The sequence below is a fragment of the Cherax quadricarinatus genome, chromosome 1, assembly GCF_038502225.1.
Source record: "Cherax quadricarinatus isolate ZL_2023a chromosome 1, ASM3850222v1, whole genome shotgun sequence".
NCBI classification, from domain to species: Eukaryota; Metazoa; Arthropoda; class Malacostraca; order Decapoda; family Parastacidae; genus Cherax; species Cherax quadricarinatus.
The window spans coordinates 39639158-39664621 of record NC_091292.1 but is presented as its reverse complement, the minus strand read 5'-3'; the positions used below and the strand labels follow the sequence as shown (position 1 = coordinate 39664621).

Here is a 25464-nt window from a genome sequence, read left to right as displayed (position 1 = left end):
CCTGGTACACTCTACCCTAGCACATACTACCCTGGTACACACTGTCCTGGTACACACTGTCCTAGTACACACTACCCTGGTGCACACTACCCTGGTGCACACTACCCTGGTGCACACTACCCTGGTGCACACTACCCTGGTGCACACTACCCTGGTACACACTGTCCTGGTACACACTGTCCTGGTACACACTGTCCTGGTACACACTGTCCTGGTACACACTGTCCTGGTACACACTACCCTGATACACACTTCCCTGATACACTACCCTGATACACACTACCCTGATACACACTACCCTGGAACACACTACCCTAATACACACTACCCTGGTACACGCTACCCTGATACACACTACCCTGATACACACTACCCTGATACACACTACCCTGATACACACTACCCTGATACACACTACCCTGATACACACTACCCTGATACACACTACCCTGATACACACTACACACTACAATGATACACACTACCCTGATACACACTACCCTGATACACACTACCCTGATACACACTACCCTGATACACACTACCCTGGTACACACTACCCTGGTACACACTACCCTGGTACACACTACCCTGGTACACACTACCCTGGTACACACTACCTTGGTACACACTGCCCTTGTACACACTACCCTGGTACAAACTACCCTTGTACACACTACCCTGGTACACCCTGCCATGGTACACACTACCCTAGTATACTCTGCTGTAGAACACACTACCCTGGTACACACTACCCTGCCCCACACTACTCTGGTACATACTACCTTGGTACATACTACCCTTGTACATACTACCCTGGTACACACTACCCTTGTACATACTACCCTGGTACACACTGCCCTGGTACACACTAACCTGGTACACACTACCCTAAGACACACTACCTTGGTACACACTGCCCTTGTACACACTACCCTGATACACACACTACCCTGGTACACACTACCCTTGTACACACTACCCTGGTACACTACCCTGGTACAAACTACCCTTGTACACACTACCCTTGTACACCCTGCCATGGTACACACTACCCTAGTACACCCTGCTGTAGAACACACTACCCTGGTACACACTACCCTGCCCCACACTACCCTGGTACATACTACCTTGGTACATACTACCCTTGTACATACTACCCTGGTACACGCTACCCTTGTGCATACTACCCTGGTACACACTACCCTTGTACATACTACCCTGGTACACACTGCCCTGGTACACACTAACCTGGTACACACTACCCTGGTACACACTACCTTGGTACACACTGCCCTTGTACACACTACCCTGATACACACACTACCCTGATACACACACTACCCTTGTACACACTACCCTGGTACACACTGTCTTCGTACACAGTACCCTGGTACCCACTACCCTGGTACAAACTACCCTTGTACACACTACCCTGGTACACCTTGCCATGGTACACACTACCCTAGTACACCCTGCTGTAGAACACTACCCTGGTACACACTACCCTGCCCCACACTACCCTGGTACATACCACCCTGGTACATACTACCCTGGTACATACTACCCTTGTACATACTACCCTGGTACATACTATCCTTGTACATACTACCCTGGTACACACTACCCTTGTACATACTACCCTGATACACACTACCCTTGTACATACTACCCTGGTACACACTGCCCTGGTACACACTAACCTGGTACTCACTACCTTGGTACACACTACCCTGGTACACTACCCTGGTACACACTACCCTTGTACGTACTACCCTGGTACACACTACCCATGTACATACTACTCTGGTACACACTACCCATGTACATACTACCCTGGTACACACTACCCTGGTACACACTACCCTGGAACACACTACTCTGGTACACACTACCCTGGTACACACTATTCTGGCACAACCTTCCTTGGTACACCATACAATAGTAAACTACTCTGGTACACTAATCTGGCATACACTGCCAGGTACACACTCCTGGTACACACTACCCTGGTACACTCTACCCTAGCACATACCACCCTGGTACACACTGTCCTGGTACACACTGTCCTAGTACACACTACCCTGGTGCACACTACCCTGGTGCACACTACCCTGGTGCACACTACCCTGGTGCACACTACCCTGGTGCACACTACCCTGGTGCACACTACCCTGGTACACACTGTCCTGGTACACACTGTCCTGGTACACACTGTCCTGGTACACACTGTCCTGGTACACACTGTCCTGGTACACACTACCCTGATACACACTTCCCTGATACACTACCCTGATACACACTACCCTGATACACACTACCCTGGAACACACTACCCTAATACACACTACCCTGGTACACGCTACCCTGATACACACTACCCTGATACACACTACCCTGATACACACTACCCTGATACACACTACCCTGATACACACTACCCTGATACACACTACCCTGATACACACTACCCTGATACACACTACACACTACAATGATACACACTACCCTGATACACACTACCCTGATACACACTACCCTGATACACACTACCCTGGTACACACTACCCTGGTACACACTACCCTGGTACACACTACCCTGGTACACACTACCCTGATACACACTACCATGATACACACTACCATGATACACTACCCTGATACATGCTACCCTGATACACACTACCCTAATACACACTACCCTGATACACACTACCCTGATACACACTACCCGGGTACACACTACCCTGGTACACATTACACTGATACACACTACCCTGATACACACTACCCTGATACACACTACCCTGATATACACTACCCTGATACACACTACCCTGGTACACACTACCCTGGTACACACTACCCTTATACACATTACCCTGATACACTACCCTGATACACACTACCCTGATACAGTCAATGCTGAATTACAGAAAATATCTGCCTGGATGATGACTAACAAACTTACCTGGAACACTGATAAAACTTATTTCATTCAGTTTGGAAACAAAGCTGCAAATGATCCAATTAACATTACGCTAAATGGATCATCAGTCACAAGACTCACAGAGGGAAAATTCCTAGGTATCCACCTTGACAGTAGCCTTAAGTTCCGGACACACATACAACAAATCACCAAGAAAATCTCCAAGACTGTTGGCATACTATCAAAGATAAGGTACTACGTTCCACAATCAGCTCTCCTGGCACTGTACCATTCACTCATATACCCTTATCTTACATATGGAATTTGTGCATGGGGATTAACAACATCCAATCACCCAGGACCCCTAATAACCCAGCAAAAGACAGCAGTAAGAATGACAAATTCCCACTCCCGCCAATATACTCCACCAATTTTCAAAAGTCCGAATCTGCTTACCATTAAGAACATCCATACTTATTAATGTGCCTAATACATACACAGAACAATACACACAAACATAAACCCCCCACTCAAACTTTTCCTCACCAACCTAAACAGGACACATGACCACAACACAAGACACAGATCTCTTTTTGATATACCCTGTGTCCATATCACACTGTGTAAAAACTCTATGCACATAAAGGGCCCCAAAATATGGAATTCATTACCAGAAGATATTAAAGTAACCCAGTCTGAAAATCAATTTAAGACTCTTCTCAAAAGCCACTTAATCACCCTAGACTAAATGCTAAATACTCAGTACACATTTACTCACCTATGTACTCCCACATCATAACTGAAACAATCACATTGAACCTTTTATCCATTGTTGACAGGAATATAATTGAATCATTGTTTTTCACAAAAGCATTTTAGAATATAAATGCAGTGGTCCCTCGTTGTTCGTAATTAATCCGTTCCTGGAGCCGTTACTATAAACGAAATTTACGATTTACGTATCAATTTTCCCCATAAGAAATAATGTAAATACAATTAATCCGTTCCTGACACCCAGAAGTATTAAAACAAAAAAATTTTTAACATGAAATATACATGTAGTACACAAACAATACAATGGGAAATGATGAATGAAACATTAACAGCGTAACACTTACCTTTATTGGAGATTCTTCTTAGTGTATGGGAGACTGGAGGAGGAGAGAGAGTGGATTGTTTATAGTTTGGAAGGGGAATCCCCTTCCATCAACACCTCAGGTACCATTTGCTTTTCTGGGGTTGCTTCTCTTCTCTGTTTCTTAATGCCACTAGGACCACCTTGAGAGTCACTGGAGTCCTGTCTCACAAAATAACTGTGGAGAGAGCTCTGTTTCTGGCATCTCTTTAACACTTCCCTAAAATGGCCCAAGACTTTGTCACTGTACATGTTGCCAACCTGGCTTGCAACAACCTTGTTAGGGTGATGTTTCTCCATAAAGCTTTCCATCTTACCCCACATAGTAAAAACTCTTTAATTTCTGAAGAAGGCACCTTCTTCCATCTCTCTTCCTCCTCCTCTGCAGCAAGATTCTGAGCTGCAATGTGTTGCTCTTCCTGCTGAAGCTCTTGCAGCTCCTCAGTGGTGAGCTCTTCATTGTGGTCTTCCACCAATTCTTCCACATCCTCCAAACTCACATCCAACCCCATGGAACTCCCCAGTGCCACACTTGATTTTACAACAGACATAGGCTCATTAGGGTCAGTCCCAAATCCTTCAAAATCCCTCTTGTCAACACAATCTGGCCACAATTTTCTCCAGGCAGAGTTCAAAGTCCTGGTAGTCACTCCCTCCCAAGCCATACCTATAAGGGTTATGCAGTGGAGGATGCTGAAGTGTTCTCTCCAAAATTCCCTTAGGGTCAAGTGAGTGTCTGTGGTCACAGTCAAGCACCTGTGAAACATTGCTTTTGTGTTGAGTTTTTTAAAGTTTGCAATAACCTGCTGGTCCATGGGTTGGAGGAGAGGAGTGGTATTCGGGGGCAAGAACTTTACTGTGATGAACCCAAACTCCTCGAAAATTAGGTCATCCAAGTTTGGAGGATGAGCAGGTGCATTGTCCATTACTAGCACGCACTTGAGATCCAATTTCTTTTCCAGGAGATACTCCTTCACACTAGGGCCAAACACTTCATTGAACCACTCGACGAAAATTTCCCTCGTGACCCATGCCTTACTATTAGATTTCCAAAACACACAATTTACTCTTCATAACATTGTTTTTCCTGAACACTCTGGGATTTTCAGAATGGTACACTAGTAATGGCTTCACTTTGAAATCCCCACTTGCATTAGCACAGAACATTAGCGTCAGCCTGTCTTTCATAGGCTTGTGTCCTGGCATTGCCTTTTCCTCTTGTGTAATGAAGGTCTTCTTTGGCATTTTCTTCCAAAAGAGGCCTGTTTCGTCACAATTGAACACTTGTTCAGGTTTCAGTCCTTCACTGTTTGTGTACTCCTTGAATTCATGCACATATTTTTCAGCCGCCTTGTGGTCCGAACTGGCAGCCTCTCCATGCCTTACCACACTGTGTATGCCAGTACGGTTCTTAAATCTCTCAAACCAGCCTTTGCTGGCCTTAAATTCACTCACTTCACCACTATTTGCAGGCAATTTCTTTACCAAATCTTCATGCAACTGCCTAGCCTTTTCACAAATAAACGAAGTCATAAGAGTATCTCCTGCTAATTGTTTCTCATTTATCCACACCAATAATAACTTCTCAACCTCTTCCAGTACTGGTGATCTCATTTTTGTCAGCATAGTTACTCCCTTTGCAACAACAGGATCCTTTATTTCATTTTTCTTGGCCACTATGGAACATAAGGTTGTGTAGGGTTTCTTATACATCCTGGACAGTTCGGCCACACTTGTACCACTTTCATATTGTTCAATGATGGTTTTCTTAAATTCAGTCGTATTTCTCACCTTCTTTACCACAGGCTTGGCACTAGGAGCTTTCTTTGGAGCCATGGTAGCTTATTTAGTACTTGCAAGCACTAAAATAAATGGAATATTATGAAATATTTCACTGGAGCATGTGAGGGGACCTTTGCTCACTGGTAAACAATGCCAGACTGGCTGCCGCCCTGGCTTACGCCGTGCGTACGCGTCCCGGACGAACTACGACTCGCGAGTCAACCTATGAAAAGCGAGTCCATGTTTATACGAAAATACCCCTATGATTGGCGAATTTTACGATTGCCGGGAACTACGAAAAGCAGGGGACCACTGTACGTATATCTTTGTATTATACAAATTTGATTGATTTATAATTAATATCCTACTGTACAACTATGAAATAATTACTTTCCTACTGTACAACTATGATATACTACTTCTTAGTATTAAGTAGAATGTAAGCCAATAATATTAAGTTGGCCCATAATGCCTAGGAATAATAGAGGCTCTCTTTGCATTGCAACCCACTATTGTATATACACAATCTCAATGTACTGTGCAAAGACATTAAATAAATAAATAAATACACACTACCCTGGCACACTACCCTGGTACACTACCCTTGTACACACTACCCTGGTACACACTGTCTTCGTACACAGTACCCTGGTACCCACTATCCTGGCACAAACTACCCTGGTACACACTGCCCTGGTACACCCTGCCGTGGTACACACTACCCTAGTACACCCTGCCGTGGTGCACACTACCCTAGTACACCCTGCCGTGGTACACACTACCCTAGTACACCCTGCCATGGTACACACTACCCTAGTACACCCTGCCGTGGTACACACTACCCTAGTACACCCTGCCGCAGAACACACTACCCTGGTACATACTACCCTGCCCCACACTACCCTGGTACATACACATACTACCCTTGTACATACTACCCTGGTACACACTACCTCTGTACATACTACTCTGGTACACACTACCTTTGTACATACTACTCTGGTACACACTACCCTTGTACATATTACCCTGGTACACACTACCCTGGTACACACTACCCTGGTACACACTACACTTATACATACTACCCTGGTACACACTACCCTTGTACATACTACCCTGGTACACACTACCTTGGTACACACTGCACTGGTACACACTACCCTGGTACACACTACTCTGGTACACACTATTCTGGCACAACCTTCCTTGGTACACCGTACAGTAGTACACTACTCTGGTACACTAATCTGGCACACACTGCCAGGTACACACTCCTGGTACACACTACCCTGGTACACACTCCTGGTACACACTACCCTGGTACACACTGTCCTAGTACACACTATCCTGGTGCACACTACCCTGGTGCACACTACCCTGGTGCACACTACCCTGGTGCACACTACCCTGGTACACACTACCCTGGTGTGCACTACCCAGGTGCACAGTACCCTGGTACACATTACCCTGGAACACACTGTCCTGGTACACACTGTCCTAGTACACACTATCCTGGTGCACACTACCCTGGTGCACACTACCCTGGTACACCCTAGCCTGGTACACACTACCCTGGTGCACACTACCCTGGTGCACACTACCCTGGTACACACTGTCCTGGTACACACTGTCCTGGTACACACTACCCTGGTACACACTACCCTGGTGCACACTACCCAGGTGCACAGTACCCTGGTACACACTACCCTGGTACACACTACCCTGGTGCACACTACCCTGGTACACATTACTCTGGCATAAACTACGCTGGCACACACTAGTCTTGTACACCCAACTCTTGTACACTCTACTCTTCACTCACCCTACTCTTCACTCTCCCTGCTCTTCACTCACTCTACTCTCACTCTCCCTACTCTTCACTCTCCCTACTCTTCACTCACCCTACTCTTCACTCTCCCTGCTCTTCACTCACCCTACTCTTCACTCTCCCTACTCTTCACTCTCCCTGCTCTTCACTCACTCTACTCTTCACTCTCCCTACTCTTCACTCACCCTACTCTTCACTCACCCTACTCTTCACTCTCCCTGCTCTTCACTCACTCTACTCTTCACTCTCCCTACTCTTCACTCTCCCTACTCTTCACTCTCCCTACTCTTCACTCACCCTACTCTTCACTCTCCCTACTCTTCACTCTCCCTACTCTTCACTCAGCCTACTCTTCACTCACCCTACTCTTCACTCACCCTACTCTTCACTCACCCTACTCTTCACTCACCCTACTCTTCACTCTCCCTACTCTTCACTCTCCCTACTCTTCACTCACCCTACTCTTCACTCTCCCTACTCTTCACTCTCCCTACTCTTCACTCTCCCTACTCTTCACTCTCCCTACTCTTCACTCACCCTACTCTTCACTCTCCCTACTCTTCACTCTCCCTACTCTTCACTCTCCCTACTCTTCACTCACCCTACTCTTCACTCTCCCTACTCTTCACTCTCCCTACTCTTCACTCACCCTACTCTTCACTCTCCCTACTCTTCACTCTCCCTACTCTTCACTCTCCCAACTCTTCACTCACCCTACTCTTCACTCTCCCTGTTCTTCACTCACCCTACTCTTCACTCACCCTACTCTTCACTCTCCCTGCTCTTCACTCACTCTACTCTTCACTCTCTGTACTCTTCACTCTCCCTACTCTTCATTCTCCCTACTCTTCACTCACCCTACTCTTTACTCACCCTACTCTTCACTCACCCTACTCTTCACTCACCCTACTCTTCACTCTCCCTGCTCTTCACTCACTCTACTCTTCACACACCCTACTCTTCACTCTCCTCACTCTTCACTCTCCTTACTCTTCACTCACCCTACTCTTCACTCACCCTACTCTTCACTCTCCTTACTCTTCACTCTCCTTACTCTTCACTCACTCTACTCTTCACTCTCTGTACTCTCACTCTCCCTACTCTTCATTCTCCCTACTCTTCACTCACCCTACTCTTCACTCTCTGTACTCTTCACTCTCCCTACTTTTCACTCTCCCTACTTTTCACTCTCCCTACTCTTCACTCTCCCTACTCTTCACTCTCCCTACTCTTCACTCACCCTACTCTTCACTCTCCCTACTCTTCACTCACCCTACTCTTCACTCACCCTACTCTTCACTCACCCTACTCTTCACTCACCCTACTCTTCACTCTCCCTAACTCTTCACTCTCCCTACTCTTCACTCTCCCTACTCTTCACTCACCCTACTCTTCACTCACCCTACTCTTCACTCACCCTACTCTTCACTCACCCTACTCTTCACTCTCCCTACTCTTCACTCTCCCTACTCTTCACTCTCCCTACTCTTCACTCACCCTACTCTTCACTCTCCCTACTCTTCACTCTCCGTGCTCTTCACTCACTCTACTCCTCACTCACCCTACTCTTCACTCTCCTTACTCTTCACTCACCCTACTCTTCACTCTCTGTACTCTTCACTCACCCTACTCTTCACTCTCCCTACTCTTCACTCTCCCTACTCTTCACTCTCCCTACTCTTTATTCGCTCTACTCTTTGCTCACCCTACTCTTCACTCATCCTACTCTTCACTCACCCTACTCTTCACTCATCCCACTCTTCACTCTCCCTACTCTTCACTCTCCCTACTCTTCACTCTCCCTACTCTTCACTCACCCTACTCTTCACTCACCCTACTCTTCACTCTCCCTACTCTTCACTCTCCCTGCTCTTCACTCACTCTACTCTTCACTCTCCCTACTCTTCACTCACCCTACTCTTCACTCACCCTACTCTTCACTCTCCCTGCTCATCACTCACTCTACTCTTCACTCTCCCTACTCTTCACTCTCCCTACTCTTCACTCTCCCTACTCTTCACTCACCCTACTCTTCACTCTCCCTACTCTTCACTCTCCCTACTCTTCACTCACCCTACTCTTCACTCACCCTACTCTTCACTCACCCTACTCTTCACTCACCCTACTCTTCACTCACCCTACTCTTCACTCTCCCTACTCTTCACTCTCCCTACTCTTCACTCTCCCTACTCTTCACTCTCCCTACTCTTCACTCACCCTACTCTTCACTCTCCCTACTCTTCACTCTCCCTACTCTTCACTCTCCCTACTCTTCACTCACCCTACTCTTCACTCTCCCTACTCTTCACTCTCCCTACTCTTCACTCACCCTACTCTTCACTCTCCCTACTCTTCACTCTCCCTACTCTTCACTCTCCCAACTCTTCACTCACCCTACTCTTCACTCTCCCTGTTCTTCACTCACCCTACTCTTCACTCACCCTACTCTTCACTCTCCCTGCTCTTCACTCACTCTACTCTTCACTCTCTGTACTCTTCACTCTCCCTACTCTTCATTCTCCCTACTCTTCACTCACCCTACTCTTTACTCACCCTACTCTTCACTCACCCTACTCTTCACTCACCCTACTCTTCACTCTCCCTGCTCTTCACTCACTCTACTCTTCACACACCCTACTCTTCACTCCTCACTCTTCACTCTCCTTACTCTTCACTCACCCTACTCTTCACTCACCCTACTCTTCACTCTCCTTACTCTTCACTCTCCTTACTCTTCACTCACTCTACTCTTCACTCTCTGTACTCTCACTCTCCCTACTCTTCATTCTCCCTACTCTTCACTCACCCTACTCTTCACTCTCTGTACTCTTCACTCTCCCTACTTTTCACTCTCCCTACTTTTCACTCTCCCTACTCTTCACTCTCCCTACTCTTCACTCTCCCTACTCTTCACTCACCCTACTCTTCACTCTCCCTACTCTTCACTCACCCTACTCTTCACTCACCCTACTCTTCACTCACCCTACTCTTCACTCACCCTACTCTTCACTCTCCCTAACTCTTCACTCTCCCTACTCTTCACTCTCCCTACTCTTCACTCACCCTACTCTTCACTCACCCTACTCTTCACTCACCCTACTCTTCACTCACCCTACTCTTCACTCTCCCTACTCTTCACTCTCCCTACTCTTCACTCTCCCTACTCTTCACTCACCCTACTCTTCACTCTCCCTACTCTTCACTCTCTGTGCTCTTCACTCACTCTACTCCTCACTCACCCTACTCTTCACTCTCCTTACTCTTCACTCACCCTACTCTTCACTCTCTGTACTCTTCACTCACCCTACTCTTCACTCTCCCTACTCTTCACTCTCCCTACTCTTCACTCTCCCTACTCTTTATTCGCTCTACTCTTTGCTCACCCTACTCTTCACTCATCCTACTCTTCACTCACCCTACTCTTCACTCATCCCACTCTTCACTCTCCCTACTCTTCATTCACCCTATTCTTCACTCACCCTGTCACGTGGGGGGTTGTAATGTAGGATGTAAGTATATACATTACACGGAATACATGGGAAGCACCAAAACCTGACCTGCCGACTCTCCTAACGTCTCGCTTAGTTGTGGTATAGTGGATTTGTTAAAGGGTACATCTACACCAAGATATCTGTAAGTTTTAACGTAGCTAATGATTTCACCCTGCAAATAGATGGGTGGGGGATGTCGTTTGCTTGTTAATATCTTAGTTTTAGAGGAAGATATTATGAGGCCTAGTCGATTACAAATTGCTTGAACTTCGTTAAGAATGGTATTCATCTTCTTATGCCATGTAAAGCTAGGCTAAATGCTCTCAAAGCTGTTGCTGGCTACAATCCCAACTATGGTGCTAATGTGAGAATCGTGAGAATGATGTACATAGCCTATGTTAGGTCCTTAATTGATTATGCTGCTCCCATGTTGATATTAGCTAGAGAAAGTTCTCTCCGACCCTTGGAGTTAATGCAAAATGAAGCTCTCAGGATTATTCTTGGCTGTCCCAGATCTACAAAAGTTCTTAACATGAGGAAGGAGCTTGGTATTTCTAGTATCAGTGATAGGATTGTTGAAATTAACACTGTACTCGGTATTAGAATGTTGAGAAACGAACCAGACACTGTCACAGTGAATCTTACCAAGTGTCTAGAGGTAAATACACACAGATCTAAATGGATTGTGAAAACGTGCAATTGCATTAAGTTTTATAACCTGCATGAACTGTATCACTGTAGGCAACAAGAGCATTTCACCCCTCCATGGAAGATGTGTTCATTTAATATCACATACCTACAAGTCCCTCCCAAGAAGCTCATTGCTAGTAATCCCTTCCTTAAATCTCTTGTTAGAGCAACTGCTCAAGAAGAAATTTCTCACCTAGCTGGTAGTAACAAGTTATCACAAGTTATATACACTGATGGATCTAAACAGGAGTCTTCTGGCAGGGCTGCATCTGCTCTTGTTGCCACCTCCCTAGTTAAGAACGATAATAAATTTGTTGAGTTAGGCATAAGAATTAACAACTGGGCATCTACACTGCAAACTGAATTGTTTGCAATCCTAATGGCGCTAAAGCTAACCTATGACACTGAGCTTGACTCTATCATCATTACTGATTCTATGTCATCATTGAAGGCTCTTGGCTCATATAATGACTCCAACAACATGCTCATTGGGGAAGCCAGGTATAGATACTCAAAAATTAGGGACAAAGGAATTAATGTACAATTGCTATGGATCCCATCACACATTGGATTACTCCTTCATGATAAAGTTGATATGTTAGCCAAGAAGAGTATCGAGAAGGAGAATGTAGAATATAACTTTGGTATAACTGTGTCTAGCATTAGGAATAATATTAGGAGAGAAGTAAATAATGAAAATGATTGTTATAGGAATGCAGTTAGAAGTCTGAGTAGATCTATAACCCACTATGATAACATGAACGTAGATAAGTATGTTTATGGAGCAACTTGCAATGTGAACAGACTGACTGATGTTGTAGTGGCCAGGCTTAGGCTTGGTTACAAGTACTTCTGGCAGTTTGGGAGACACACAGATGATGATCAAACTAAATGTAAATTAAGTGATCAGGCATATGGTCACTCTCTTGAACACTATGTGCTTAATTGTCCACTTATTGAGGAATACAGAGACAGACAGTATAATAACCTATGTGACATGTCAAGATATCTTATTAATGAAAATAAGATACCAGATATACTAAGCAAATTTCCTAAATTTGCTTGTAACAGATAAGTGAACTATAGATATGTAGATATAAATCCATATGTATTCCTGTTAACCCTTTGGGGCCTAGTTCCTAGGCCTTTTGTGTATACATATGCTCTCGCGCTACCGTCCACAGGATGGATATGGGGTGCACAATAAACTAGCCACTTTGGTGGCAAAATCTAATCTATCTAACGTCTCGCTCGAACTAACTCACAATGGTGCCTAGGGGATGACCAGCATTTAAATCATGCTAGGTCAGCTGTAACAGTGAATAACAATCATTGATTCACACAGACTGTTATTACGAGTCATTACTATTGACACTGGTAACTGGTTACTTGTAAGTGATACTACCGAGAGCTTGGCAATGCTGACATGTGGCATCCCGGCATACAGCTAATACAAACTGGAGGCGACAGGCGTAGAGCTAGGGGCTGATTCTATACAATGTCAAAGTACACAACAAATGAACATTATAACATACATAAGGAGAAAATTGGAACGGAATCTAGCGTAACTTACAGTAATGGAACTTATTGCAATGGAACGTGTTGTAATTGAACTTGTTGTAATGCATTACAATGTATGATATATTGCAATTCAAAAAATGAGGCTTAACATTGGGAGAACACAATAGAAGTGATAATAAAAAAAATTTGATCGATCGATCTGTATTAATGTGATCTACGGATATTGAGGAAGGAATATGTACAAAGAAAGAAGTGTTTAACAGAAAAGGCAGACTTGGTGCACTCAAATCTAGACTGTTAAATCTCAGAATTTGGAGAGAAAGTGAACAAAAAAAGAAATTCTTGAATGTTAATAAGTTGATATTGTAGCAGACAATAGAAATATATTGTAAACTATATTATTCATCTATACAGGTTATTTACATTTAACCCCAACTCTGCTAGGGTGAGACTTACATATGCAGAATGGGTATCATCTCTGGGAGGATCAAATTCTGTTGTACTGACTAACTCATGCTGTGGTTGAGGCAGATCTGAATTGGTATTTACAAATGATACTTGAGGATTTCTCAATACCTGTCATGCACATAGGGAATAATGACATTCAGGTTGATCATTTGACTGAGTATCAGAGGTAGAGAGTAGAGTCAGGATTGCCATAGTCTGTCACATTAGTCTGGGTAGGAATATCATTATCATCGCATACTTATTTCATATGATCTTAATGCGATTCTTTATACTGACCAGTACTAATTTCTCTAACCTTATATATACTTATTACCATTGATATGCTCAGCTACTCGATAAGGACCAACAAACTTCTGATCAAGCTTAGGCATTGCAGATGTTTTGTTAAAGTTAGTCAGCATAACTCTCGAACCTACTTTAATTTTAGTTGACTTTGCTCTAGTTTTAGTGACTCTTGTAAATTCTGCTGTTGATTTATGAAGTGTTTCACGGATTCTTCTAAAATCACTTTGAGCTAAGCTGGTATGGGTTGCTATGAAATCATCAGGGTTGTAATTTGGTTTCAGGCTAGAATATAACAACTCATAAGGAAAATGCTTATCTACACCGTACAATGCATAATGTAGAGTGTCACCTATAGAAACATTGTAAGCAGAATTTATGGCACACTGCACATCAGGAATAACTTCATCCCAAGTTTCACTGTTGGGATTGATAGTGGCTCGCAAGACATCAAGTACTTTCTTGTTGGTTCATTCCGCTAACCCATTGCTGGCAGGATGGTGAGGAACAATGGTAGACTTAGAGATATTGTACAAGGTACACAAATTTTCAAGAATCTCATTAGAGAATTCGCCTCCATTATCTGTTACTAGGGACTTAGGGGTGGTAAGCCTGCAGATAATGCATTCTTTAAATGCTTTAGCTACTGTCTCAGCAGTCTTATCTGCAATAGGAACTAACTCACAATATTTGGTGAAATGATCTACCATAACACACAGATGTTTGTTGCCCTGGAGGGAACATTGGAAATTAGTTAACAGATCTAGTGCAACTCTTTCCCAAGGTTTGCTAGTAGTTGGATACACCTGGATTGGATTAGGACCATTAACATTGCCTTTATGTTGCATGCAGACACTACATTTCTTAACGTACTCAGAAATATCAGTTGCTATACAAGGCCAAAAGTATTTCAATCTGGCTTGCTTCACATTCACTAGTAACTGTGGAATTACTAACTGGTATACCCATCTGCTAGGAGTACCCAACTCAGCTGTTCGATACAGTAATTCTTGGTTCATGACAAAGTCGCTGATGGGTGCTGGTGGCTTCACAGTCAGGATAAGATCTGGAGCAGGAATCGAATCACACCAGGCCACGTGGGATCTGTTCTTTGAGCATTCTTTATGTCCTTGGCAGTAAATGGAGGGTCTGCAGTTACTATGCTAACATGTCGCGATAAAGCATCTGCAACTACATTTGACTTGCCATGTAAGTGTTCAAAGGTAGGATTGAACTGTTGGATAGTCAAGGTCCATCTGGCTAACCTCCCAGTGGGTTGTTTGTTCTGGAATAAAGGTATCAGTTGAGCATGATCTGTCAAGACATGAACAGAGTATGTACTGATAAATAATGTCTCGGAAGTGCTTTAAAGACCATACTATTGCTAAAGCTTCTTGTTCAGTTACTCTATAATTACGTTCATCCTTTGTAAGGACTCGGCTAGCAAATGCAACTGTGTTGTACTTGCCATCAGTCTTCTGAGCTAGTACGGCACCTATGCCAATTGATCTAGCAGCAGTTGTCGGATCTTCTATTAGAAAACTGGAAATTTCAAAATTGGAGCAGATGTTAGCTTTTCTTAGAGAGTTTGGAATGCTCTTTCTTCACGGAATGTCCAAACAAAAGGACCATCTTTCTTAAGCAACCCAGAGGAGCTGCTATGGAAGAAAAAATGGCAATGAAAGATCTGTAAAAACCTGCTAAGCCCACAAAGGATCTTATGGCATCAGCAGTTTTGGGAGATGGAAAATTTAACCCTTTCAGGGTTTCCGACGTACTAGTACGGCTTATGCACCAGGGTTATTGACGTACTAGTACACCTAAATTCTAGCGCCTTCACATCTAGCGAGAGAAAGCTGGTAGGCCTACATATGAAAGAATGGGCCTATGTGGTCAGTGTGCACAGTATAAAAAATCCTGCAGCACACAGTGCATAATGAGAAAAAAAAAAAGCTTTCACCATGTTTTGAGTTTAAAACAGCGACTTTGCACTGTATTTTCGTATGGTATTTATGGCTGTATTCTAGTTTTCTTGGTTTCATTTTATAGAATGGAAGACATATTACAGAAATTGAGATGATTTTGTTTGGTTTCACAATGAAAAGTACCTTGAAATTGAGCTCAAACTAGCATAAATGTTCGAGTTTTACCAAAGTTCAAAAGTAAACAAATTATGCCATGTGTCCAATACACGTCAACTGGTGAGTTTAATATTCTTTCACAAGTCCGCTAATATTATTTATACCATTTCTACACTAATGCAGTAGTCTGCATAACAGTAAATCTTCTATTTTTTGTGAGAATAAAAATTCAAAGTGGAAAGCAAAAGAAATGTAAGAGGGGCCTGGGGACATGACTAATGAACAGAGGAAATGTTATTTTAGTGCCAGAAATGTCTGTCTTGTTTATTCTGGACTCTATTTGGAAATTGGCATCTTTTGAAATTTGTGTGAAATTGGCAAAATTGCTAATTTCTGACCACTTAATTGGATAGTTTAAATCGATAAATGGGGGGTTTCTTGTACTCATTCGATAGGAAAAAATGAAGTTGTAGTGAAATAGTTATGATTTTTGTCGACTAGTACACTGGAATTGGCCGAAAATAGGGCTCAATGTGGGCGAAATCGCCGATGCGTGAACATCGTTGAGACAGCTAACTTCGCAAGAGCATAATTCCGTAAGTTTTCCATCAGATTTCATACTTTTGGTGTCATTATGATTGGGAAAAGATTCTCTATCTTTCATAAGAAAAATAATTTTTTTTTTCTGAAAGGTTTTTGACCCTGAGAACAAGTTTAGGAGAGGGCCTTTCGACCCTGAAAGGGTTAATACTGCAGTTACTTTACTTTGGTCAGTCATAACCCCTCTAGGAGTGACTACGTAACCAAGAAACTTGATTTCTAATATGAAAAATTGACATTTAGACAGTTTGATCTTTAAATTTGCTTCTTCAAGCTTACCAAGTACTACATCAAGCCTTTTCAAGTGCATATCCACGTCTTCAGACGTCATCTAAGTACACCTATGAGGCCTCTAAAGATATTAATCATGAGCCTCGAGAATGTGATAGGGAAAGATTGTAACCTGAAGGCCATACGGAGGGAGCGATAATGACCTATAAAAGTGGAGAATGGGGTTAGCTCTTGGCTGTCCTTGTGAAGAGGGACTTGCCAAAACCCTTGTAACAAGTCCAGGGTCAAAAAGACTTCGTTATCTCCAATGTTACGTAAAAAATCACCAAGTACAGGAAGTAGGAATCGATCTGGAATAGTTTTCGCATTTAACTTCCTAAGGTCAATCACTGGGCACCAAGTACCATCCTTTTTAGGTACTAGAATCAAGAGCGCATTCCAGGGTAAATTGTTAGGTGCAATAACTCCATCATCAAGCATCTGATTGATCAATTCTTCTGCGACAGCAACTTGTGAATGAGGCATTCTGTATGGAGGTATACAGATAGGTCTGGTGCAAGGTTCAAGTGGGATACGATGGGACAGTAAGTTAGTTATATCCATCTTCTCACCTGGTAAGGCAATTGCTTTACGGCGTTTGTTCAACAGAGTCAACAAACGCTTGACCTCATCTGGGAAGTCAGTGGGAGCTAAGTCTTTCTCCTCAACTGTTGGAATGGATTGATCCAGTTGAGTGGATGAGGTCTCCCCAGTAGAAATAGCATCGACCCACTGGTCAGGTGACAACTCATCCTATACCTGAACAAGGTAAGGATAGTGAACAAGGTCAACAAGACTAGTATTTGCTCTGAGACGAACACTGTGACCAGAAGTGTTAGCAAGGAAGAAATGGATTTTACTATCTCTTACAACGTGTAAGGATGGCTCAACAAATAAATCCTTTACTTTGCAGGAATCACTGTCAACTAAGACGTTATCACCATCTGGAACACTAGGAACAACAACAACAGACACTTTAGTGAGGGCACTAACTGCGACAGAAACGTCTTCCTGCAGACAGCATGTGACATCAACAAGAGATGGCATTACTAGTTGCAAGTAATCGTTTTCCGACAAGGCGTCCCCTGTGGAGAAACTACTACTTGAACTAGCAGACATTGCAGGGATAGGCTCAGCACTCTAGGTAGTCAGAGCATCCTCGGACATTTGAGGCAACTGGACACTATCTTGTAAGCCGTAAGTTGTAGGTGGAACACAGACAGGAGTGACAGGATCACCAGTGCCTGACTGCTTGGCATACACTACGCTGGCACACACTAGTCTTGTACACCCAACTCTTGTACACTCTATTTTTCACTCTCCCTACTCTTCACTCACCCTACTCTTCACTCACCCTACTCTTCACTCACCTTACACTTCACTCACCCTATTCTTCACTCACCCTACTCTTCACTCACCCTATGCTTCACTTTCCCTACACTTCACTCACCCTACTCTTCACTCACCCTACTCTTCACTCTCCCTACTCTTTACTCTCCCTACTCTTTACTCTCCCTACACATCACTCACTATGCACTTCACTCTCCCTACACTTCACTTTCCCTACACTTCACTCACCCTACACTACACTCACACTACACTTCACTCACCCTACACATCACTCACCCTACACATCACTCACCCTACTCATTCCTCACCCTACACTTCACTCACCCTACTCTTCACTCACCCTACTCTTCACTCACTCTTCACTCACCAAACTTAACGCTCTCGTTACTCTTATCTCACCCTGAACTTCACTCACCCTACACTTCTCACCCTACACTTCTCACCCTACTCTTCACTCACCCTACAATTCACTCACCCTACAATTCACTCACCCTACACTTCTCGCCCTACAATTCACTCATCCTACACTTCACTCACCCTACTCTTCACTCACACTACATTTCACTCACCCTATTCTTCACTCACCCTACACCTCACTTACCCTACACTTCACTCACCCTACAATTCACACACCCTTCTCTTCACTCACACATTTCACTTGCCCTATTCTTCACTCACCCTGCACTTCACTCACCCTACACTACACTCACACTACACTTCACTCACCCTACACATCACTCACACTACACTTCACTCACCCTGCACTTCACTCGCCCTGCTTTTCATTCACCCTACACTTCACTCACTATTCACTTCACTCAACCTTCTCCTCAACCACTGTACACTTCACTCACCCTACACTTCACTCACCCTACACTTCACTCAACCTACAGTTCACTCACTCTAAACTTCACTCACCCTACAATTCACTCAACTTACTGTTTTCTCACCCTACACTTCACTCACCTTCATCTTCACTCACCATACTCTTCACTCATGCTACACTTCACTCGCCCTACTCTTACCTCACCCTACCCTTACCTCACCCTACTCTTCACTCACCCTTCTTTTCACTCATCAAGCTTAACACTCACCCTACTCTTCACTCACCCTACACTTCACTCACCCTACTTTTAACTCTGCTCTTCACTCACCCTACTCTTCACTAACCCTACACTTCACTCACCCTACTCTTCACTCACCCTACTCTTCACTCACCCTACTCTTCACTCACCCTACTCTTCACTCACCCTTATCTTCACTCAGCCTTATCTTCACTCAGCCTACTCTTCACTCACTCTTCTCTTCACTCACCCTACTCTTCACTCAACCTACTCTTCTCTCACCCTACTCTTCACTCACCCTACACTTCACTCTCCTTACTCTTCATTCACCCTGCTCTTCACTCACCCTACTCTTCACTCAACCTACTCTTCTCTCACCCTACTCTTCACTCACCCTACTCTTCACTCACCCTACTATTCACTCACCATTCACTTCACTCACCCTACTATTCACTCACCATTCACTTCACTCGCCCTACTCCTCTCTCGCCCTACTCCACACTTACCCTACTCTACACTTACCCTTCTCTTCACTCACCCTACTCTTCACTCAACCTACTCTTCTCTCGCCCTACTCTTCACTCACCCTACACTTCACTCTCCTTACTCTTCATTCACCCTACTCTTCACTCACCCTACTCTTTACTCAACCTACTCTTGTCTCACCCTACTCTTCACTCACCCTACTCTTCACTCACCCTACTCTTCACTCACCCTACACTTCACTCTCCTTACTAGTCATTCACCCTACTCTTCACTCACCAGACTTATCACTCTCATTACTCTTCACTCACCCTGCACTTCACTCACCCTACACTTCACTCACCCTACTATTCACTCACCATTCACTTCACTCACCCTACTATTCTCTCACCATTCACTTCACTCGCCCTACTCCTCACTCGCCCTACTCCTCACTCGCCCTACTCCTCACTCGCCCTACTCCTCACTCGCCCTACTCCTCACTCGCCCTACTCTTCACTCTCCCCGCACTTTACTCGCCCTACTATTCACTCACCATTCACTTCACTCACCCTACTATTCTCTCACCATTCACTTCACTCGCCCTACTCCTCACTCGCCCTACTCCTCACTCGCCCTACTCCTCACTCGCCCTACTCCTCACTCGCCCTACTCCTCACTCGCCCTACTCCTCACTCGCCCTACTCCTCACTCGCCCTACTCTTCACTCTCCCCGCACTTTACTCGCCCTACTATTCACTCACCATTCACTTCACTCACCCTACTCCTCTCACACTACACTTCACTCACCCTACTCCTCACCCTAATCTTCGCTCTCCCTGCACTTCACTCACCCTACACTTCACTCACCCTACTCTTCACTCTCCCTACTCTTCACTCACCCTACACTTTTCACCCTACAATTCACTCTCCCTACTCTTCACTCACCCTACACTTCACTCTACACTTCACTCACCCTACTCTTCACTCACCCTACTCTTCACTCTCCCTACACTTCACTCACCCTACACTTCACTCACCCTACACTTCACTCACCCTACTCTTCACTCACCCTACTCTTCACTCACCCTACACTTCACTCACTTTACACTTCACTCACCCTACTCTTCACTTACCCTACTCTTCACTCACCCTACACTTGACTCACCATACACTTGGCTCACCATACACTTCACTCACCCTACTCTTCAATCACCCTACACTTCACTCACCATTCTCTTCAATCTTTCTACACTGCATTCACCCTACTCTTCTCTGCCTACTCTGCATTCACCCTACTCTTCACTCACCCTACTTTTCACTCACCCTACTCTTCACTCACCTTACTCTTCACTTACCCTACACTTCTCACCCTACAATTCACTCACCCTACACTTCACTCACCATGCACTTCACTCACCCTACACTTCAATCATCCTACTCTTCGTTCACCCTACACTTCGATCACCCTAATCTTCACTCCCCCTACTCTTCACTCACCCTACACTTTACTCACCCTACACTTCACTCACCTTACTCTTCGTTCACCCTACTCTTCACTCACCCTGCTCTTCATTCACCATACTCTTCACTTACCCTACTTTTCACTGACTCTACACTTCACTCACCCTACTCTTCACTCACCCTACTCTTCACTCACCCTACTCTTCACTCACCCTACTCTTCACTCACACTACTCTTCATTCACCCTACTCTTCACTCACCCTACTCTTCATTCACCCAGCTCTTCACTCACCCTACTCTTCACTCACCCTACACTTCACTCACCCTTCTTTACACTTACCCTACTCTTCACTCTGCCTACTCTTCATTCACCCTTCTCTTTGCTCTCCCTACACTTCACTCACCCTACACTTCACTCACCCTGCTCTTCATTCATCCTTACCTTTGTTCATTGATACTTAGTGCATCTTTGTCAGCAGTATTGTATGACTTCGGTTTAGTTCATAATTTGACTGTATTATTATTATTTATTTATTTTATTAACACACTGGCCGATTCCCACCAAGGCAGGGTGGCCCGAAAAAGAAAAACTTTCACCATCATTCACTCCATCACTGTCTTGCCAGAAGGGTGCTATACACTACAGTTTTTAAACTGCAACATTAACACCCCTCCTTCAGAGTGCAGGCACTGTACTTCCCATCTCCAGGACTCAAGTCCAGCCTGCCGGTTTCCCTGAATCCCTTCATAAATGTTACTTTGCTCACACTCCAACAGCACGTCAAGTATTAAAAACCATTTGTCTCCATTCACTCCTATCAAACACGCTCACGCATGCCCGCTGGAAGTCCAAAGCCCCTTGCACACAAAACCTCCTTTACCCCCTCCCTCCAACCTTTCCTAGGCCAACCCCTACCCTGCCTTCCTTCCACTTCAGACTGATACACTCTTGAAGTCATTCTGTTTCACTCCATTCTCTCTACATGTCCGGACCACGTCAACAACCCTTCCTCAGCCCTCTGGACAACAGTTTTGGTAATCCCACACGTCCTCCTAACTTCCAAACTACGAATTCTCTGCTTTATATTCACACCGCACATTGTCCTCAGACATGACATCTCCACTGCCTCCAGCCTTCTCCTCGCTGCAACATTCATCACCCATGCTTCACACCCATAGAGTGTTGGTAAAACTATACTCTCATACATTCCCCTCTTTGCCTCCAAGGGCAAAGTTCTTTGTCTCCACAGACTCCTAAGTGCACCGCTAACCCTTTTCCCCTCATCAATTCTATGATTCACCTCATCTTTCATAGACCCATCCGCTGACACGTCCACTCCCAGATATCTGAATACATTCACCTCCTCCATACTCTCTCCCTCCAATCTGATATCCAATCTTTCATCACCTAATCTTTTTGTTATCCTCATAACCTTACTCTTTCCTGTATTCACTTTTAATTTTCTTCCTTTGCATACCCTACCAAATTCATCCACCAACCTCTGCAACTTCTCTTCAGAATCTCCCAAGAGCACAGTGTCATCAGCAAAGAGCAACTGTGACAACTCCCACTTTATGTGTGATTCATTATCTGTTAACTCCACGCCTCTTGCCAAGACCCTCGCATTTACTTCTCTTACAACCCCATCTATAAATATATTAAACAACCATGGTGACATCACACATCCATGTCTAAGGCCTACTTTTACTGGGAAATAATCTCCCTCTTTCCTACATACTCAAACTTGAGCCTCACTATCCTTGTAAAAACTCTTCACTGCTTTCAGTAACCTACCTCCTACACCATACACCTGCAACATCTGCCACAGTGCCCCCCTATCTACCCTGTCATATGCCTTTTCCAAATCCATAAATGCCACAAAAACCTCTTTAGCCTTATCTAAATACTGTTCACTTATATTTTTTTTTTTTTTATTATCACACCGGCCGATTCCCACCAAGGCAGGGTGGCCCGAAAAAGAAAAACTTTCACCATCATTCACTCCATCACTGTCTTGCCAGAAGGGTGCTTTACACTACAGTTTTTAAATTGCAACATTAACACCCCTCCTTCAGAGTGCAGGCACTGTACTTCCCATCTCCAGGACTCAAGTCCGGTCTGCCGGTTTCCCTGAATCCCTTCATAAATGTTACTTTGCTCACACTTCAACAGCACGTCAAGTATTAAAAACCATTTGTCTCCATTCACTCCTATCAAACACGCTCACGCATGCCTGCTGGAAGTCCAAGCCCCTCGCACACAAAACCTCCTTTACCCCCTCCCTCCAACCCTTCCTAGGCCGACCCCTACCCCGCCTTCCTTCCACTACAGACTGATACACTCTTGAAGTCATTCTGTTTCGCTCCATTCTCTCTACATGTCCGAACCACCTCAACAACCCTTCCTCAGCCCTCTGGACAACAGTTTTGGTAATCCCGCACCTCCTCCTAACTTCCAAACTACGAATTCTCTGCATTATATTCACACCACACATTGCCCTCAGACACGACATCTCCACTGCCTCCAGCCCTCTCCTCGCTGCAACATTCATCACCCACGCTTCACTCCCATATAAGAGCGTTGGTAAAACTATACTCTCATACATTCCCCTCTTTGCCTCCAAGGACAAAGTTCTTTGTCTCCACAGACTCCTAAGTGCACCACTCACTCTTTTTCCCTCATCAATTCTATGATTCACCTCATCTTTCATAGACCCATCCGCTGACACGTCCACTCCCAAATATCTGAATACGTTCACCTCCTCCATACTCTCTCCCTCCAATCTGATATTCAATCTTTCATCACCTAATCTTTTTGTTATCCTCATAACCTTACTCTTTCCTGTATTCACCTTTAATTTTCTTCTTTTGCACACCCTACCAAATTCATCCACCAATCTCTGCAACTTCTCTTCAGAATCTCCCAAGAGCACAGTGTCATCAGCAAAGAGCAGCTGTGACAACTCCCACTTTGTGTGTGATTCTTTATCTTCCAACTCCACCCCTCTTGCCAAGACCCTCGCATTTACTTCTCTTACAACCCCATCTATAAATATATTAAACAACCACGGTGACATCACACATCCTTGTCTAAGGCCTACTTTTACTGGGAAAAAATTTCCCTCTTTCCTACATACTCTAACTTGAGCCTCACTATCCTCGTAAAAACTCTTCACTGCTTTCAGTAACCTACCTCCTACACCATACACTTGCAACATCTGCCACATTGCCCCCCTATCCACCCTGTCATACGCCTTTTCCAAATCCATAAATGCCACAAAGACCTCTTTAGCCTTATCTAAATACTGTTCACTTATATGTTTCACTGTAAACACCTGGTCCACACACCCCCTACCTTTCCTAAAGCCTCCTTGTTCATCTGCTATCCTATTCTCCGTCTTACTCTTAATTCTTTCAATTATAACTCTACCATACACTTTACCAGGTACACTCAACAGACTTATCCCCCTATAATTTTTGCACTCTCTTTTATCCCCTTTGCCTTTATACAAAGGAACTATGCATGCTCTCTGCCAATCCCTAGGTACCTTACCCTCTTCCATACATTTATTAAATAATTGCACCAACCACTCCAAAACTATATCCCCACCTGCTTTTAACATTTCTATCTTTATCCCATCAATCCCGGCTGCCTTACCCCCTTTCATTTTACCTACTGCCTCACGAACTTCCCCCACACTCACAACTGGCTCTTCCTCACTCCTACAAGATGTTATTCCTCCTTGCCCTATACACGAAATCACAGCTTCCCTATCTTCATCAACATTTAACAATTCCTCAAAATATTCCTTCCATCTTCCCAATACCTCTAACTCTCCATTTAATAACTCTCCTCTCCTATTTTTAACTGACAAATCCATTTGTTCTCTAGGCTTTCTTAACTTGTTACTCTCACTCCAAAACTTTTTCTTATTTTCAACAAAATTTGTTGATAACATCTCACCCACTCTCTCATTTGCTCTCTTTTTACATTGCTTCACCACTCTCTTAACTTCTCTCTTTTTCTCCATATACTCTTCCCTC

The 25464-nt window shown here is 44.3% G+C and overlaps 1 protein-coding gene across 4 annotated transcripts in view; it reads left to right on the top strand.

Moving 5' to 3' along the window:
- The window catches only part of LOC128687825 (zinc finger protein 271-like), a 64852-nt gene that overhangs the window by 15174 nt on the left and 24214 nt on the right, over positions 1–25464 (top strand). The window contains exon 2 of one of the 4 annotated variants that reach the window (XM_070080930.1): positions 17994–18270. The exons of the other annotated variants lie outside the window; for them this stretch is intronic. The gene's annotated coding sequence lies outside the window, so the exon portion shown is untranslated. The remainder of the gene's footprint in view (positions 1–17993; positions 18271–25464) is intronic. 4 annotated transcript variants of the gene reach the window in all.